The sequence below is a fragment of the Lipotes vexillifer genome, unplaced genomic scaffold (genome assembly GCF_000442215.2).
Source record: "Lipotes vexillifer unplaced genomic scaffold, Lipotes_vexillifer_v1.1 scaffold6, whole genome shotgun sequence".
Taxonomy (NCBI): domain Eukaryota; kingdom Metazoa; phylum Chordata; class Mammalia; order Artiodactyla; family Lipotidae; genus Lipotes; species Lipotes vexillifer.
Genome location: NW_006799037.1, coordinates 3149638 through 3169024, shown reverse-complemented (window position 1 = coordinate 3169024; position 19387 = coordinate 3149638). Strand labels below are relative to the sequence as shown.

The 19387-nt window shown below is 43.3% G+C and overlaps 1 protein-coding gene across 2 annotated transcripts in view; it reads right to left on the bottom strand.

Annotated features, from left to right (window-relative positions):
• TEAD1 (TEA domain transcription factor 1) overlaps nt 1-19375 on the bottom strand; it is a 258914-nt gene extending 239539 nt beyond the window's left edge. For both annotated transcript variants that reach the window (XM_007471413.1, XM_007471414.1), the window contains exon 1: nt 19293-19375. The gene's annotated coding sequence lies outside the window, so the exon portion shown is untranslated. The remainder of the gene's footprint in view (nt 1-19292) is intronic.
• Nucleotides 19376-19387: the final 12 nt, after the last annotated feature.

Sequence of the window (19387 nt, the reverse complement as noted above, 5' to 3'; positions counted from 1 at the left end):
GAAAGAGTTCAGGGTTAGCTGGCCAATGAGTAATGGGTAATAAAGGACTCATGGTGGAACTCACTCTCTTAAATCATCCTCTACAGGAAGACTGCAACTTAGTACTGCCACCCATCCTCTGACCAGTCTTCTCTTTCCCCCGCTCCATACACACACACACACAGGCACATCAGTCCTGAAAAGCAAAACTCTCTAAAAGTAGAGTCAGAAGCTGGCACCTCTAGCTGCTCCCCATAACAGCCGCAGAGATTCATTCATCATCAAGAAAGCCCACTAGCGAAAAGTTTTCAAGCCTCCCTGGCCCACCAATCCTTGGGTTTTCCTTGCCCCTTCCCCTAGGGGCATTAAGAACAGAACCAGTTTCAGGGGTGGCTTTCAAACCGTTTACAGGTTTCAACACCAGTCCAGTCACACAGAGGGAAGGGGGAAAAGAAGACAAAACTGGCAGGGGGAGGGGGGGGGGGGCCATGGGGGAAGGAAGAAGCAATAAGACCAGTTGACCAGGCAAGGCCAAAGTGCAAGGGCTGCCTGGCAGGCCCTGCCCAGCTGGGCTCCTCCAACAGATTTACTGACATGACGTCAGTGGCTCCAGTCCAGCTTTTCTTTGGTAGCTTTTACCACTTGCCTCCCCTGTGTTAGGGAGCCACAGGACCATAAAGAAAAATTCCCGTTGTGAAACAAGTTTAACCTCGGGGCACAGAGGCCTGCCTGTAAATTATAGGGCTCCTCACCCTCTCTCTGTGCCCCTGGAGGAAGGGGAAGGGAATAAACCCCTACTCTACTGTACTTTTCTTCACACAGAGGAACCATTAAATGAAGCTTGCTGCCTTTTAAAAAAAAAAAGGGGGGGGGTGCGGTGGGAAGGGGTGTGGTAGTGATATTAAATGAGTACACAAAGTTTCACAGGACAGGATGCTGGTTAATTTCTCAGGGCTGTCATGAATGATGATAATTTCAGTACTACTCACTCATTCTGTTGTGAGGCTGTGTTGGCTGGACTGTGAACGCATAGGGCTTTGTTTCACCAACAAAACAAAAAAGTATTACTGAAACTGAAACTCCAGGCCTGAATGGAACCTCTGAAGAGAGCACTGTAGATGTATTTAAAATGAGATTTTCTTTTGGCCTAAGTGCATATTCTGTGATGCACCAACAGGGGCATCAAACAATTTCCAAAAAGCAAAGACAGAAATTACTAAAAATAAGTATAATAGGAGACTCATTAAACAAAAACACTCATTTTAGACTTAAAGGCTTACTATTGTATTCCCACAACAGCAGAATAGCCGTGTTCCATCTAGGACTCCAGTGCATAAAGCTGCCGAAAACTAGAGCTTTAAAATTTTTTAGCTTATAAAAATAATGTATTAGTGATAAATTCTTTAAATGAGTGAGAGATTAAATATATTCTATTTTAAACACTTTAGAAGAGAAAGGTACAAAACTTAATTCAACCAGTATTTATTCAAACACATGTGTGTAAGTTGACCCCAACAATATCATCAAAATATAGCTTGCAGTCTGAATGACTCAGAGTGGTAATAAGATAAGGAATCTCTCACCTTCTGGTTATTTAAACAAGGCACAGAACAAACCATCAGGGAGACAGGACTGAAAGCAATGATTAAAGTCTTCTGTGAAGCCTAAATTAATGTGAGCTTTGGCCTTCAAGATGAGAATCAAGCCATGAACTGTCCTGGGGGAATTCTTCAGTTTGGCCTTTTTCGTAGGGGAGAAAAGGACATGATGACAAGCACAAGAGTGGAAATGGCAGAATGAGAGCCAAAGGGGCCAAACATGAGACAAGTGTGCAAGGAAAGTTTTTATCATGGACCAAAAAGTTGACATGGTAGGTGGGATCCATTTCTGAAGGGAGCAAGGGGTGTGTGACAGAGACCCTACCCAAGTTGTAGCTCTGAAATAGCATTTCCCACTAAAAGAAACCAAGCTCTGCAGAAATGGTTCATTCTAAATCCAAGAATACAAAAGACACAGGATAGCAAGGAAGCTGCTATCAATAAGGGTCACATCAAAAGGACACAGGAGCCAACTAAAGAAATTCCCACTGCCCAAAGATTGTACAATTTGAGCATCAATAGGAAGAGGAAACTACACAGAGTCAAAAACATCGGACAGGGCTTCCCTGCCGGCGCAGTGGTCGGGAGTCCGCCTGCCAATGCAGGGGACGCGGGTTCGTGCCCTGGTCGGGGTCAGCCCAACTCTTTCTCATGCAGCCAGGCTAGCGTTTGTCTCCGTCTGCCAGGACCTGTCTTATCTGGTACCTGAGACTTTCAACCCTAAGAGCAGGATCTGTTCAGTCAGAAAATACAGCTTGGGATCCAGGGAACTTTCTACATCAGAAGAAAAAGTAGACAGACAAGAAGATGCCTTTAGTTTGACAAAACCCAAAAAAAAAAAAAAAAAAAAAACCGACAATTTTAAATCCACGATTGCATAATGATATTCAAACATACAAACAAACAAAAGAAACCACATACCTGCCTTTTCTGTACAACTATATGCCAGGTTAACCAAACAATTGATGACAGAAAGTTTCTATAAGAGTATTGAAGTAGGAATGAGAGGACTGGAATATGACCAGTTTACGAAGCCCATATGAAACAACAGATACAGGCAGAGATCATAAATCAGTGGCTAACACACAAAGAAAGAGACAACTGGACATCATGTGCCTCCTGGTGATGGAATATTTCTACCTTAAAAAACAAAAAACATTAAACCTCAAACAGACCAAGCTTCTAGGTCTAAATTCCAATTTATAGGAGATACAGAGGATAGTGGAGCATGATAAACAGCACTAAGAGAATGCAACTGCAAAATCCAGCATGAGCGAAACTCGACAAGAGAAACAGGCTTTTATAAACACATCATCCGCAAGGAGGAATAAAGGAGGGAAGAGATCTTCAAAGAGTTTTAAGAAACAGAACAACCAAAGATAACCTTTGATCTTGTTTGGACCCTGATTTAAACAAACCAACTATGGAAAAACAGTGATGAGACAATCAAGGAAAACTAAAGATCCACTAGATATTTTACATTAAGGAATTATTATTAAAATATTGGTGCGATGATATTACAGTTGGTGTTTTTTAAAAAGAGTTATATTTTTAAAACACATACTAAACCTTTACAGATAAAATGGTATGACACCTGGGATTGTTTCAAAATAATCTAGTGGAAAAGGAACCAGGGATTTAGAAGAAACAAGAATGGCCACGGGGTGATGATTGTTGCTAAGTCATGATGGTCCAGGGACGTTCACTGCCCTCTACTATACTGAACTTTTCATAATAAAAATTTTGAAAATCTAAAATAAATAAAAATAAGGCACTGCTCCTGTCCCCCTCCTTCAAAACGACAGAAAGATGCTAAGAGAAGAGATACTTGGCACTCTAAGTCATGGCTACTGGGTGATGTAATAACAGCCGTAATTATATTCGGCAGATAACGTTAATGAGACACTCTGCCAGGCATCCATCGTGCTAACCCTCACTATATAACCGATGAGAAAGGCACTACTATGTCCATTTTACAGGTGAGAAACTGGGGTTCAAAAAAAATAAAGAGGTTGCCCAAGGTCAAACAGGTAAGTGGAAGAAATGTATGTAACTCCACAAATTCAAAAATGTAATGAGAATCAGGATGAGTTATGTCTTTTCAAAATAGTTACCGCAAGTGCCGGTAACTCCCTAAGTCAAGAGATCTGATGCTCTCCAACGTGAAAGACAGCAGAATCAAGAAGTGGTGCTTTGCTGATGATCATTTTTGGTGAAACCCAGGAAACTGAAGGGGCAGTCTCTTTTAAGATCTCAAAGTGATAAAAGCAGAGGAGAAAGGGTGAAAAAAGTGGACTGCATGTGTGTGTGTCTGTGTGTCTGTGTCTGTGTGTGTGTGAAAATATGAAAGCAAAAGGGAAATTGTCTGAAGAGAGAAAAACAACAGAGCAGGAAATCCAGCAAGAAGGGAAGCTGGAAAAAAGCTTAAAACTAAACCCAGAGGAGGAAGATGGAAAAGCAAATAAATGAGCTCCTGTCAGACTGGTCCATTCTGGTTAGCACAAAACCCTCAGGATCTTGGATGGAGAACTGGAGGACAGAGGAAGCAGGAGACTTCAGAATGGTTTGGGGCAACCAATGGAGAAGCTCACTGTGGGCCACTCGCCATACTCCATCATATTTTACTTATTCTTTTTATTTTCATTTTTCAGATAAGGAGACAGAGGCCCAGAGAGACTAAATAATTTTCCCCAAGACCTCTCAGCCAATAAGCAGAACTGGGACTGGAACCTGGGTCTGACTTCAAAGCCATGCTTTTATATTTGCTTAATATATACAGCACTAGAGAGATCTACACAACGTTAGGGCAACACCAAAATGGCCAACAGCAGAGGTACCCAAAAGGCACTGGGAAATATATGACAACTCTAAGAAGGGGGCAAACCAGTACAGGGAAGGAGGGGAAGACAGGAGCACAAGTCCTAGAAACTGGCCATAAGTGCCCCAACCCCTTTTGGCCCAGGGTCAGCAGAATTAGGTGAACAAGAGTAAGGCAGTATCAACTATCCCACAACCTTCCACTAAAAACCAACCATAACATCAAAGATGGGTAGCAACCCCATTAGCAATCCCATTTCAAAGTCCCTGCTGTCTATTTCAGAGACCTGATTATTAAGGGCTCTGAAGAAAGCAGTTAACTCCCTTTTCCCCTCTGCCCCTGCCACTGTCCATCACACATCACTGCCTAAAACATATTTTCCAGCTGGTCACCTGGGTGGGGAGGGGAGAAATTCACCCCATCTCCCTAGTTCCCAAGTACTCCAAAGGTCATCTACCTAAAAACCCTACCCCCAACATGAAGGCATTTCCATATCCAGGCCTTCAGGGTGGTAGAGGGGGCTACCTTACTCTGCCTGCAGGCCAACAAGAGCACATTCCAAAGGAAAACCAGATAAACTGGCAGGTCCAGTTCCAGGCTTCCAAACCAGATCAGCTTCTTGCCAGAGCCCCCAACACAACTATAGAGCAGTTTAGATCAACCCAGCCCCCAGATAGCCTCTCATTTTCATATAACCAGTCTGCGAGGTGAGGCGTTCTGGGTCCCCACAGTCTTTGAAGACTGACACCAAAGTGGGGAGGTGAATCTTTCCCCCTCTCAAGAAGATGAACGACTAGGGTGGGGCAGTTCCCCTAGGAAAGGCTTGAGTGGGTCACACTAACATCTTAGGACCTTAGCCACAGGTTTGTTTTGAAAATAGAGTAAAATGGGCTACCAAGAACACAAAACAAAATAAAGTATTAAGTAGTCTGCCTTTTCTGCACAAATACACCAAAAGAAGGGAAGTCTACCTTTGTTTCAATGTCACAATCTAAACACCATTCAAATGCCACAGGTGACTTAATATGCAGTCTTTTTCAGCCTGGCAGCCGTGAAGTCACACAGATCTAGGAACTGGCTTCAAATTTTGGTCCCCACTGCACTGGCTGTGTGACCTTGGGCAGGTTACTAAACCTCTCTGAGATTCACTTTCTTCAACCACAAATAAAGCTCTCAGGTTTAAATTAAGGTAATGCTGAAGAATGGGCTTAAGACAGAACCTGGCCTGTCAGCCTTCCTTTCTTATCCAAATTCTCCCAGGGTGGCCTGGGAATTAGCACAACTGAAAGAAGAGTTATGGAATAGACTCAGCAGTACAGATCCTCCTCCATAAAAGGGAAGGGAGTGTGGGGTTGTGGACGGGATGACTCAGATAACAACACTGCTCCAGGACCTTTTGGCCTAAGGCTCTCACATTTTATCTCTTTAATCTAAAGCTCGGCTCAAAAGCAGGCTGGATCATCTTCCCAGAAAGGGAAAGCAAAGATTTTCAAGTGACTTGCCCAAGGTCACAGGGAGAGCCAAGACCAAGGGCTATCCAACCCACACAGCTGGAAGTGGAGGGACCAAGACCCCAGCCCTGGGAAGACCCTCAAATGCCTTCTCCCAGTGAACCACCCCAACGAGGAAACAGTTCTCCCAATTCTCAACAGCAAAGGCCAGAAGCCATTCTTTCAAACTGAACACCTGCCCAAGTTACTGCCTAAAGCACATGATAAAATAACTAAATGAATAGTGTTGTTAAGAGAACCACCTGGAATTGAGCAGTGTCATTACAATTATTTTTGGTTTTAGGCAAAGTACTAAAATTTCTTAAATTTCTAAGATTCCACTCCATTTTCCCTCTATCCACAGGTTCCAAATCCACATTCAACCAACCTCGAATTGAAACTATCTGAGAAAAAAAAAAATTACCAGGAAGTTCAAAAAAACCAAAACGTGAATATGCCACAAGCTGGTAACTATTGACATTTAGTATTTACACCGTATTTACAACTATTCACATGGCATTTACATTGTATTAGGTATTATAAGTAATCTATACAGATAATTTAAAGTATACTGGAGGATGTGTGTAAGTTACATACAAATACTACACCGTTTTACATAAGGGACTTGAGCATCCGAGGATTTGGGTATCTGCAGAGGTCCTGGAACCAATCCCCTGTGGATACTGGGTCCGGGTCCAATGTATTTCGGCACATCATAGGACATCATTACAGTCTCCCAAACAACAAAGATAAGCAAGTTTGAAACTAAGAATGTCAAGAGCGCCAAAACTACAGGTTTTAAAATCTGTAATCTGAAATCCCCAGATTTCACACAGTACAAAGCTTTCAGAATTCCACTGGGAAAAACTTCTAAATTGAACTTGCAAGTCCAAAAGGAAATGAACCAGTGCTGAATCATTCCCATGAATGATGAGACACTGTTTTTTTAATTTGTTATGAATTGATCCACAGAATAGCAGAGGGTTTGAAACAATTTGGTTGAAACTAGCACAGGTTTATAGGAAAAGTTGTTCTCTGAAACTCCCCTCTACTGAAGCTCAGAAACAGCCTGGGATACTCCAAGAATAACACTGTTATGAGCTCAATATCAGGGTACCTCAAAAGTCTCCTGCTTGAGATTTTTCTCTCTATTCTGCTTAATTAAAGAGTCAGCCAGTTTCCTCAACAGTTCCTGTTCATAGGATGACCATATCACTTATCTTCCAAACTGGGACATTTTGACAGTAAAAGAGGGCGCGATTAAGGGCTGCACCACAAGCAGCCCAAACCAGGACTGCATCAGGCCAGAAGTTACACAGCCACAAGGAATGGTAGAGAACAATCCTTTAGAAATACAAGTGGATAAAGAATGAAGAATGGGCTTAAGACAGAACCTGGCCTGTCAGCCTTCCTTTCTTATCCAAATTCTCCCAGGGTGGCCTGGGAATTAGCACAACTGAGAGAAGAGTTATGGAATAGACTCAGCAGTACAGATCCTCCTCCATAAAAGGGAAGGGAGTGTGGGGTTGTGGACGGGATGACTCAGATAACAACACCTGGTCACCTACCACAAACCATTATTATGAGGAAGACAGTGTGCATCTGGTAGGAGGACCCAACAATAAATTAAAAGTTAAAATTAAGAAAAAAATGGGCAGGAGGGAGGGAGACGCAAGAGGGAGGACATATGGGGATATATGTATATGTATAGTTGATTCACTTTGTTATACAGCAGAAACTAACATACCATTGTGAAGCAATTATACTCCAATAACGATGTTTTAAAAAAAGAAAAAAGAAGAAAATGGGCAGAGTAGAACCTGAAACTCAAGGTATAAATTAACCTATGCTGGGTTCAACTTTTCCCCATCTTAAATCAACTTAAATCAGATTCGATACTTAACTTGTGGCCTCACGTGCCTTCCAGGTCTCCCTCCCTCGTGATCTCCTAGTTTATCTTCTATGATTTAGTTCACAGGCTGTTTAAAGTGTAAGCCATACGGGCGGTTAACATGGTCAACGTTTATCATTAAGGAGCAAGTCATCCCACATTACTGAAGTTATTCTTTCTTAAGTAAAAAAACCTTCCACTGTAGATACTTCTAATGGATACCTTTAGGCTCCACACTAAAACCAGTAAACTAGCAGAGATGTAAACCCTTATTATTAGGTCATTGCTCTGAATAGCAATCTTAAATCACTTGACCAGCAAAACAAATGTACCACCGTGTGAGGAGTGCTGGGAGTATCGTACTTCATCTTTTTCTATAAGATATAATTCACATACCCTTTTAAAAGTATAATTCAGTGACTTTTAGTAGATTCACAGGTTGTAAACCATTTTTTTAAATCTACCTTTCTCCCCTCTTCAACTATCAGTCTGTCTGCCTCTAAAAGCCTTTATTTCCCAACTAGTCTACTCATCTCTCTTAACAATTTTTAACCTCAATTTTTAATTTAAACTAGGAAACCAGATTAACACACAGTTCTATATACCCCGGTTAAGAAGACATGAGCAAAAATGCAGGTGGTCCTCAGCCAAGGCTCACACAAAGCAGTCTTAACTGCTCAAACCAGTCACTGGGAGTGGCCCTGCTCTGAAAACATGGGGACATGGACACACCCTGAAGTGTACCTGGGTGTCAAGTGGAGCAAGACCAGCCTAGGGCCTCTGGCTTTGAAAACACAGGTTTCTACCCACCAGCATCCAGAAAGGATTCAGCTCATCTGCCCAGGAAGTACCTCAGTACTAACCCAACTTAGACACTCATCTGGGACTAACAAACATTCTCTTAAAATATGCAAATATACTGGCAGAGGGATGGTCTGCCATTCACACATGAGTGTGAATTACTATTTGAATTATATTTAAGGCCCAGAGAAAGGAATCTGATGAGAGGGGCAGAGATTTAACTCCAGAGCTTGGAGTACTTGGAGGAATAGGATAAGTCTGACAGCAGTCACACCTGCAGCTCTAGCCTACTGAGCTAGCTCTTATCTACATATTATCACAGCCCTTCAAAGTGGGTAACACACCAGCCCATTTTCCAGATGAGAAAACTGAGGGCACAGAGAAGTTAAGCAGCCTGCCTCTAAACAGGTTAAGAGGTGCGATTAGGCCAGCAAAGGTAGGGGGAGGTACCTCTCTGCCTCTTGTTCTCTCACACCCAGAGTTGATGCCCTCAGAACTCCAGCAGGGATTCCTCAATAATGGCTTTACCAACAGGTCCAGGGCCTTGAGCATAGCTTCTCTATGAAAAGATGAGTTCCATACAAACACCTTGGAAAAGAACTTTCAGAACCCAATCCCAAAGTTGGGAGAGTGGCTTCCAAGCAAGAACCTAAGGAAGACATTTCCTTTCGAGTGGATATAGGTGCACCATGCTACCCATCTTTGGAAGCATTCCCATTTAACTGGTATTACCATTTGGCAAGGAATGACCTCAGATATTGCGTATTTACTGATGGATTTCCTCTACTTTATGAATCGGGGAAGTGTGGTTCAAAGAGATAAATGGTCTAGGACTTTATGGGATGCCTCACCTCTCCTGGATTTCAATCATTCGCCTGAGACCATAAGTCTGGCTTTTAGCAACTGCTTCAGCCTCGGGTGTTCTTCAAGAGTCAACGTCCAGGCTGACCTGGCAGGAAATCCAGGGAGACCTGGTGTACAAGACAGCACATGAAGCTGCTGTGTGCTGAGCATGTATTATGTGCTGGGCACACAGGAGGCATTCTATTAAAATGTACAGATGGGGACACGGAGGCTCAGAGAGGAAGTAATTTGTCCAAGGGTACAGAACAAGTGTGGCTGCACCAAGAGTCCCACTGAGGTGTGTCCGACTCCAAACCTGTGCTTTTAAACCTATGTTATTATCCTGTCTTTTTCCAAACCAGAATCAGGAAGCTTCCAGCTCCCCACAACCAGACACCTCCCTCCCTTTTGCTTCTTTCATTAACTGTTCATAGCCAAGTTTTAGATCTATACTGGCTCACGACTGGCAATGAAACTTCTTTATTAGTATTTTGGGGTTGAGTTCATTACTCTGGAGAGTATTTAGGGGGTGGGGGAGATGTTTGTTTGTTTATTTAACAACTTAGTCCCACTCTAATCCCAAAACGGCATCTGGCCAAAAAAATAAAATTAAAAAAAAAAACACGCTTTCCCTTCAAGGCCCAATTCCAACATCACTTCCTCTACAAAGGTTTCCTTAGTCTCCACCACTGGGAAACACAACTCTTTGGATATATCATGAGCACTTACCCCACTGGATTTTTTTTCCCCTTTATTCTGATATTACCTAAGAAAATGTATGTTCCTGAAAACTACAAATGTGTAAAAATGAAAGCCCCTCCCCTTCCCAATCCACTCCCTCAAAGCAACCCATCAATGATGTATAATCTCCCAGATCCTTTTGGAAAGAGATGCAAACATATTTCATCAACATTTCATCAACTCTAAGACACCAGTGATTGTTAAATGCAGTATGACTTTATTTCTAAGAAATACTGTTGCAAAACACATTGCCAGAGCACAGCCTTATCACTTAGAAACTGTATTTTATAAATATTGAAACTTTATCATATGTCAATCTTATGCAGATATAAAAAGGAAACTATATAAGCAAACAAAAGTGGGTAAGATATACTAAAACAACTTCTCAGATCAACATCCATGCTTTTCCACACAGTACTGCCCTCTGTGTCAATAAGAGCACTGGCGACATCAAATACATTCTTAGGAATGCTTAGCGACTGACGCTGGAATTTTCTTCCTCTCCACTGCCTTTGTTCTGCAGGCTGTGATGAGTGTACGCAACCACATCATGGGTCATGACCACCACCTGGCCAGCCATGATTGCAGGACACATCCTAATTTCGAAATGTTCAAATATGGGGGAAAAAAACTGCACCTTGGAACTCATGAAATATGAAAAACACAGCTTCCCCACGGGATTGTGATGATCTCTTTAATCTCTTCACATGCCTGTTTCCCTTGCTAAATTGGAAACTCTGCAGGGGTGTTTTACTGATGGCCATTCATTGACCACCCTTGGCTGATCACCAAATCCCTGGCACACAGTAACCCCTGAAAATGTTTCAATGTAACAGTTCTAGGCAAAACTGGGAGCTCCTAGATTTCAAAGTGCCTAAGGTGGAAGGAAGAGAGAAGAAAGGAAAGAATAAAAAGCCGAGTATGGTTTATCAGCAGCAAAACCATGCTCATCTCTGGGATGCTGTCACGATCACCCTTCCTATGCTCTCACTCTGCAATATAAAGGTGTACCACGTGAGACCCTCTATGAACATCCCCACTACTCAAAAATGAAAACTACCTCTGCAAACAGCCAGGCAAGAATTAGTCCTCAAACTCCTTGCCAGGGAGCCTGAGGCTCACCTCTATAATCACATCTGGAAACAACTGCTACCTTCCCAAGGGATAACAGATGTGTGCTGAGCACGGAGAAGGCGGTTCTGCTCATTGTACTGCTTCTCCTGCACATTTTTGTGTAGCCATGTCTTTAAAACCAACCAAAAAGATCTTAGTGAATTCCATAAACAGTCAGTATATGCTCCTAGGTACATCACCTCACAGATACAGGAAAAATCCCATTTACAGTTAGGAGGCAAATTTAGCCTGATTCCATCTGAGGATAAAAGTTAGAATACCTAGAGTAATAATTCCCAATCAGAGGTGGACACCACTCTGGGGTCTCTTAGAAATACAGAAACACTACACCTATCCCAGCCCTCCTAAGGCTTCAGGGTTGATACCCAGTCTATGGAAAGCTCCATGGAGGCTGTGATGCACATGCTCAGGCGGGAATCACTGGTGAGGCAGAGACTCCCTAGGACAGGCGTGGAAAGAGGCTGCCCTGGGTTTGAGTCAGAACCATCCTGCATTAGCCATGTAAACAGATCTGTGTAGCAAGAATTAGAAACCCCAAATTCAAAAGGCGGGAGGCCTGGAAAGGAGACTGGGAATGTGCAGAGAGGCTGGGTGGGGAAAGGGACAGACAGTCTTACCCTGGCTTCCCCAGTGCCTGGCACACATCAGGGACACAAATGTTTGCTGAATGAGATTCACATGGCTGATAAGCACATGGGCATGCACATCATGAAATTTCCACTAATCCACCTACTATGTGCAGAATCCCTGAAATGGCCCCAGCAACTCAAGGCAGGAGTCCCCCGGTCGATTCACCAGTGGCAGAGATTCTAGTTTTGCTTCAGCTTCACTGAACATCTGAGTAGAGATGTTCTAGAAGCATTTCCCTCTTTAAGAATTCCTAGTCATAAAGGAAGCAGCTTTTTGCCTCCGAATCACAGATAATGCTTCCTCTGATTTTCAGTTACATAGATATTAATCATTTTTGCACTTGATGAAAGGTGGAAGAAAATTAGGGAGGTATTTTTAATGCACAACAAAACTAGAAACATTTTGTCAAAATAAGAACCATATTGGTCTTATCCTCCCAGTATTTAGAACAAAAGCAAATTTTGAATTATGGGAATTTCTTGGCTCTGCCAGTATGAAACGCTATTAAATAGCTTGTTTTCTGCTTTTCTGTCAATGGAAATACCTGATGAGGTCTTCTAAGCATTCCAGATTTCAAGACGGGGTTGAAGGTTCCCTCAGCTGATATGGCTCTTTCTAACTCTTACCAACCACCATTGTCTCCCAAAAGCTTTGAAATGAAAAGGAGAAAGGGCTGAAAGAGATTCCACCAAAGGAAGCATCGTCTCCCAGAGGTTTCAATGGTTTTGGAATCAGCCCCCAAGATACCCCCAGCCACAGTGATGGGTGATCTGAAAATGAAGCATATCAAAATGCTATTGATGAGCTAAATTACCAGACAGCTTATCTGAGGCCCACATCCGCCATATGGTGCCCCAACTTCTGCCGCCTGTTGCTGCCACAACAATAGGCACGCCTACCCAGAAAGCACCATTGGACAGAAACCCAGCAGCAGCGGCATGTGGGGTGGCTACTATTGTTTACATTTTATTTTGTGCTATTAGCTGTGAGCCTCCCCCTATCCCAGGAGTGACCTGAAACATACACACATTCAATGTCAAAGACCTGTGTTACCTGCAGGACACATGCATGCACGCCGCATGTGTGCACGTGTGTGGTATACATCAGGTGAACAGAGAGAAAACCAGATGTCAACTTCAGAAACGGAGCTGTCTGGTTGGGGGGAGGGCGAGCCAGGCCAGCTCCCAGCTAGAGCTGCAAGCAGACAATGCGCTTTTCTCAAAACACTCGGGCAGGCGGGCCTCGGGGAGTGGCTATTTAAAACACTTGGCTCCTTTTATTTCACCACCAGGGAAGTGAATTCGGACTCTTAAGTGCCAGAGCAAATGAAGTCATTTGGTTTCCGCGGGCAGAAGTCTGCATTTTAGCAGAAGTCAGACTGGACGAAAGTCGCAAGGTCCAGCTGAAGATGTTCTTTCTTCCAATTAAAACTGATTCCACAGAGGATTTGGCGCCTGGGCTTCACTAACTTTTCTTTTTCTTTTTTTTTGAAAAGACACTAAGGTCACAGAAAATGTAAAGGACACTGGAATGAATGCTGTCAAAGATGACTCCCTTTACAAAATGCCATTAAGTATGACCACATAAGAATATCACATTCTAAAGTCTTGGGTGGTATAAAAGATTAACAGTGATTTTTGGCAAATGAATTCATAAGATTTCTGCATTTCTTTCTTTCTACTCTCTCAAAACAGGTTCCTGTCTTTGCAGAGATTATATCATTGATGGTAACAGAATATCTATTTAGTTTACTATCAGGGAAAAGACACTGGTTTTCAAAGAGAACTCAACAACACATAGCATCTGGTTATGAAAAAAAGCACAAGATGCAGGTTTGGATACAGTACAAAGCAAAAAAAAAAAAAAGACCTCTTTCCTAATATTCAGATCTAATTAACTATTACAGAAAGCCACTCATTTCATCCCCCCAATTAACCACACCTAAGCAGACAACATTCTTGGATGAACTTTTCAAATTTTCTTAAACATTCTCAGTTAAAATTAAAAAAAAAAACCTCCTTTCAAGTTAAATTGAGATTGCACTTGAACTCCATCCAAGAGCAGAGCTGAACTGAATTATGATAATTAGAAAGCTGTGCTTATAAAAAAGCAGCACAGTTCATGCATTTTTTTTAAAAGTTCATGCCAGAGAATATAAGTTCAATATGTTCTCACATAATTAACATTTCCCACCATTAGCAGCAGTTTTTCAGTTTATATGTAAAAACAACAGCACTCGCCATTGTTGTATCTACCCCCGCCAATAATGTTTCAGTCACTTTACACGTACATCTAAACCTGTCAGATGCCTCAAAGCAACCTGAATTTCCCAATGGAGACAATGGTGGTACTTAACTTGTTCATCAATAAACTGGCTTTTTCTTTTAAACCCCTTTTCCAATGCTGGGCCCTGCTCCTCATACTAAAACCATTAATGAAATCCTAGGACACAGCTTTAAAAACTAATGTGAAAAGGGCAGGATCACTGCATCAGGATAGTTAATACTGGGGGGTTAGCAGCAAAATACAGCCAGGATAGAGCCTTCCTCCCTGGGCCTGCCACAAAAGTAGAAAAGACGGCCTCTTAGGAACTCCCCCCACCCCTTATCCAATCAGAAGAGAGACCAGTGGTTTCACAGTTAGCCAGGCAGGACTCCCAGACTATGGAAAGTATTTTCAGAGAATCCTCCCAACCATGCAAAAAGCCAGTGGACAAAAGGAGAACTTAAGAGCTGAAAGTGACCCACCCAGTAAGAAACACTCCTGAAAACCCATTTGCTTTGACTAAAATAAATACACATTTCAAAATTCTCTTATGCTGCACCACTACAAAGCCCGAAAGTATCAGAAGAAATGGTTGGATTTCCACTCTGAGTTCAAACAAGGGAGAGTGTCGAGGAAGCTTATGATGACAATCTTACACATTGAAAACTCTCAACTGCCCACAGCTTTGAAACAAATTATAAAAACCCATGCAGAAACAGTCCAAATGGGCTTCCGTGGTGGCACAGAGGTTAAGAATCCACAGGACAATGCAGGGGACACGGGTTCAAGCCCTGGTCCAGGAAGATCCCACATGCCGTGGAGCAACTAAGCCCGTGTGCCAAAACTACTGAGCCTGCGCGCTAGAGCCAATGAGCCACAACTACTGAGCCCGCGTGCGGCAACTACTGAGCCCACACGCCTGGAGCCCGTGCTCCACCACAAGAGAAGCCACTGCAATGAGAAGCCCGCGCACCGCAACGGAGAGTAGCCCTGTTCCCCGCAACTAGAGAAAGCCCGCGCGCAGCAACAAAGACCCAACACATACAAAAAATAAATAAAAATTAAAAAAAAAGAAAAAGAAAAAGACACTCCAAGTATTTAGATCCAAATATTCTAGCATTCCACAAACTACCCCAGAAGAGGAAAGGCCCCAAACTTCCCTGATTTCAGAAGTATTCAGTAATTGCGATACAACGGGGTCGAAATTAGTATTTGTCAAAAAGCCCAACCCTGAAACATTAAGTGCTTAGGATGGACCTGAATTACTTGATTTTATCACCTTCGTGAACAAGAAAATAAAATATATCACTGATACTGTTCAAACATGACTTGGGATCTAAAACACCACAGTGTAATCTGTGGCTTCTACAGATAAAATAAGAAAAAGCGCCACACAGCTGTAAGAGATTACTCCAGTCATCGGTCAGTCCCCAATAGCCCAGCAGCACAGCCTGAGTCTGTCAAAGCTTACAATATACTTTTCTTGCCGAGTTCAGAAGTAGGCCATTAGCACTCTGCAGTTCCAGTCTCTGAACTCGAAAGAGGAAGCTGTAATGCCCGCATTTATCAACAAAAAGGTGGGCTCTGATTTCCTTGCAATTCTACAGAGAAAGCTGGACACTTGCTCGGGCCAGTATTCTTCAGGCTTTGGAAAAAAACCAAAAGTTTTATCACTAAACAGATCCAACTTCTAAGCACAGCTTTCAATCCACAATATTTTTCTCTCCTTTCGCAATCTCTTTATTGGAAACAAGATAAAATGCCTAAAATACAAGCTTAAAAGTGTTATCTACCTACTGCCTGTATGTGAGCACGGTCATTTTACATACATGGGACCATACACAGTTATTTGCACCAACCTTTGCAGTGATAAGACACTACAATTATCATTTGCAGGCAGTATAGTTATGCTCACAATTAACACATAATAACACAAGAGATTAGAGAGACAGTAACCCCACAGATATCACAAACTCTTGACCCACCGCCATGTATGACAGGTCAATCCATTTCAGAAACAAGAAACCTTAAAATATTGTTAATGGCACAGCTCATTCCTCCAAAGGACTATCTAACATTTGGGATCTACATTCTCGAACAGTCGAACTGTCACATTTTTCTACTGAAAATGTGACAACAAATATGATCTAGATCCCCATATCAATACAAGTATATTCCACCAAATTTTCGCATTAATACCCTCTTATACTTGCTGTCCTGTATTGTCAGAGCGAGCAAAATTCAAAATTGTTCATAAATGACTGAAACTCAAGCAGCAAAAAACCCGAACATATTTTCCTTATGACTTGCTTGTCCTTTTTCCAAAAAAAAGTGGGGGTACCAGTGCCCAAAGTGAGTATGTGAATATAGAATTCTTTCTATAGAAAGTAAAAGAGGGGGAGGGGCAAAGAAGAAAGGAGGAAGCTGACTTTCCCCAGGCTGCCCCCCCAAACCCCTACCACCAGCAGCCCTTACATATAATTAATTTGCTGCTGGGGCCTAGGCACACACAGCACCACAATGCCAGGAAGCACCTCTTGGTGAGAAATTCAGTTCAGTCTGGCTCAAACTAAGTTAGCGTGTCCTCCTTCTTTAAATTAAATTCCATTAAGTATATGCCATGGTGAGTCCTGGTTTATGTTTTGGGAAAAGAAGAAGAAAAAAATCCCCCAATAATCTCTCTCAGGCATGTTTCCTGGATGGAGTTCTATTTATTACTTTATAAAACATCACACAGAGGAGAAATCTACACACAAATTCTTTCCTTTAATAGTTTTTTACTCTTACTGTCAAGGCAAAGTGTCACACTGGTTTTATTTCAAACTTGTAAAAAGAGAGAGAGAGAGACAGAGAGAGAGAAAGAAAAGAGAGAAAGAAAGAAAGAGAAGGAAGGAAGGAAGGGAGGAAGGAAAGGTAGTCTGATATTCTCCTAAAACTGCACATCAAATACTACTTAATCATTAATGTAAAAATAAAATGGTCTACATGGGCATTTTTATACCATCGGCAAGAACCAGTAATGGATGCAGCTTATCAGCTCATTCTTTTACACCAACAACAAATAAAAGAATTGTAAACTCTGTTTAAAACCTGAAACCTGAGAGTCCAACACAGAATTGCACATAGAAAGAAATACTAAACAAAAATATCTGTGACCATTTATGGGAATAGTGAGATTAGAAAAATAAGCCTTTCCCCTAAAAAACAATCAACAATTCAAAACCTCACTGTTGACAAAGGTTCAACTAATCCATTTGTCTTTCCTGAGTCACTTTGTAATTGATTCTACTATTTCCATCTAAAAAGGAAAGATTCTTACCAAAGTTGGATCTAAGTCTGGCCCTTACAAGCATTCAGATGTACTTGGGGCTCAAAGATCCTGCTATTTACAGAAAGGCACAAATCCAATAATGAAAGGATGAAGCACCTGGCACAGCCTGAGGTCTGTTCCCCAAACCACCTCACAGTACCCTGGCAGACAAGCCCCCATGCATAAAACACCAGCCAAAATTCACTGCAAGCTTTAGAGAACAGAGCCCACTCCCTGCTCGGACAACGCAGCGGGATCACTGCTTCCTGAAGGGATCTGTCTATTCAGGTAACCACCTGCAGGCACCCAGCACACCCCAAGCATCAGACCACCTAAACTTCCAGAAACAATCAAGGCAAAGGGTAGGGAGGAAGAAACACGTGGTTGTCCAGAACTGACAGTGTTCTACTCATTTGCAATATCTGTAGCATTTTCAATACATATATTTTTTAAACTATAATATTTTGAAATCTGATAGGTTTTGCAGACCTTTCTGTGCCAGGACCTGGGCTTCCTCCAAAGCACTGTTTTTAAAACACGGCCTTTTTACATTACCCGCTCCTGGAACATCATCTGTCTCTAAGTTTCCAGCGCTTACTGAGGTCAATTTTCATTTCTGCAAATCACAGGCAGTCACTTGCTTCTGAGAAGTTAACAAGCCTCCTGAGAAATGCTGGTGGCTGGTATTTCATTGTTTCATAAATATTTTTATACAGTGACATTCAACTTTAAATAAATCTTTAAAAAGACAATTAAAAAGCGAAGAAAATTATGATCTGGATTTTATTTATTTTCGTGGGAGAAAAAGAAGGGAGGTGTGAGCCCCTCCACTGTTTTCAACTCATTTAAAATGTTGCTTCGGTTTAAAAAAAATAAAAACACATTAAAAGAAAAAGAAAAAAAGGAAACTCATAGAAGTTGTACTTTCTTTAAAGCGGGCCTCTGGACTTTAGAACAAAACATGTTGCTGCTACGAACAAAGAGCAGAAATGCACCCTGATTTTCTCCCCTCCTGGGGATCATTTCTCTTCCAATAAACAAACGAATCCCCCAGTATCTCCTACCGAAGGGAAGTTTTCCAGGGAGAGTCTCCTCCAGGGTTTGGTGGTAACTGCGACTCAAGTCTTTTTTGGACACAATGTTTCTGCTGACTCCTGAAAATTTTCCACTTGAATGTGCAATGAAGCAGCGGCGGCGGCAGCAACAGTCCTGGAGAAGCGGCAAAGACGACCGTGCCTCCTTTCATCTTTGAGAAGGAGCGAAACCCCGCCAGCAGCACAAGTCGGCGCAGCCCCCAGGCCTGCCTCGGGGGGCCCAGGCGCCTGGGGAGGCGCGATGGGGGGATCGGGCCGGCTTCGGGCTCCCTGGAGGCGCCGGCGGCTCTCCCAGCCCGCGCTCGCTCCTAACTTCTGACTTCCCCGAGAAAAACGTGGAAACTGCCCGAGGGTGTGTGCGTGTGCGCGCTGGCAGGCAGACGGGCGCGAGAGGGGGGCGCGGGGGGCGCGGCCGGCCTGGCGCCTCCAGGGCCGCCTGTTGCCGCGCGGGCTCCGCAGCGCGCGGCCCAACTTGGCGTCCCGGCAACTCCCGCGGCGGCGCCCGGCCGCTCACCTTGAAGGGGCGCGGGGAGGCGGGCGCAGGGGCCTGGCCCCGGCCCTCCGCGTGCCCACCCGCCCGCCGCACACAAAGCAGAGTCCGGAGAGAGAGAGCGGCCCGTGCCGTACGCCGCGGGCCCCCAGCCCCCGGCGCCCCGCGCGCCCGCCGCACCCAGCATCAGCCCCGCGCGCCAACTTACCTCGGCGAAGGGAGCTGCCGCAGCGCCCGGCGAGTCCGAGGCAAACTTCGGCGCCGCTTCCCCCGCCTTCAGCTCGGAGCCCGGCTCCCGGTCCC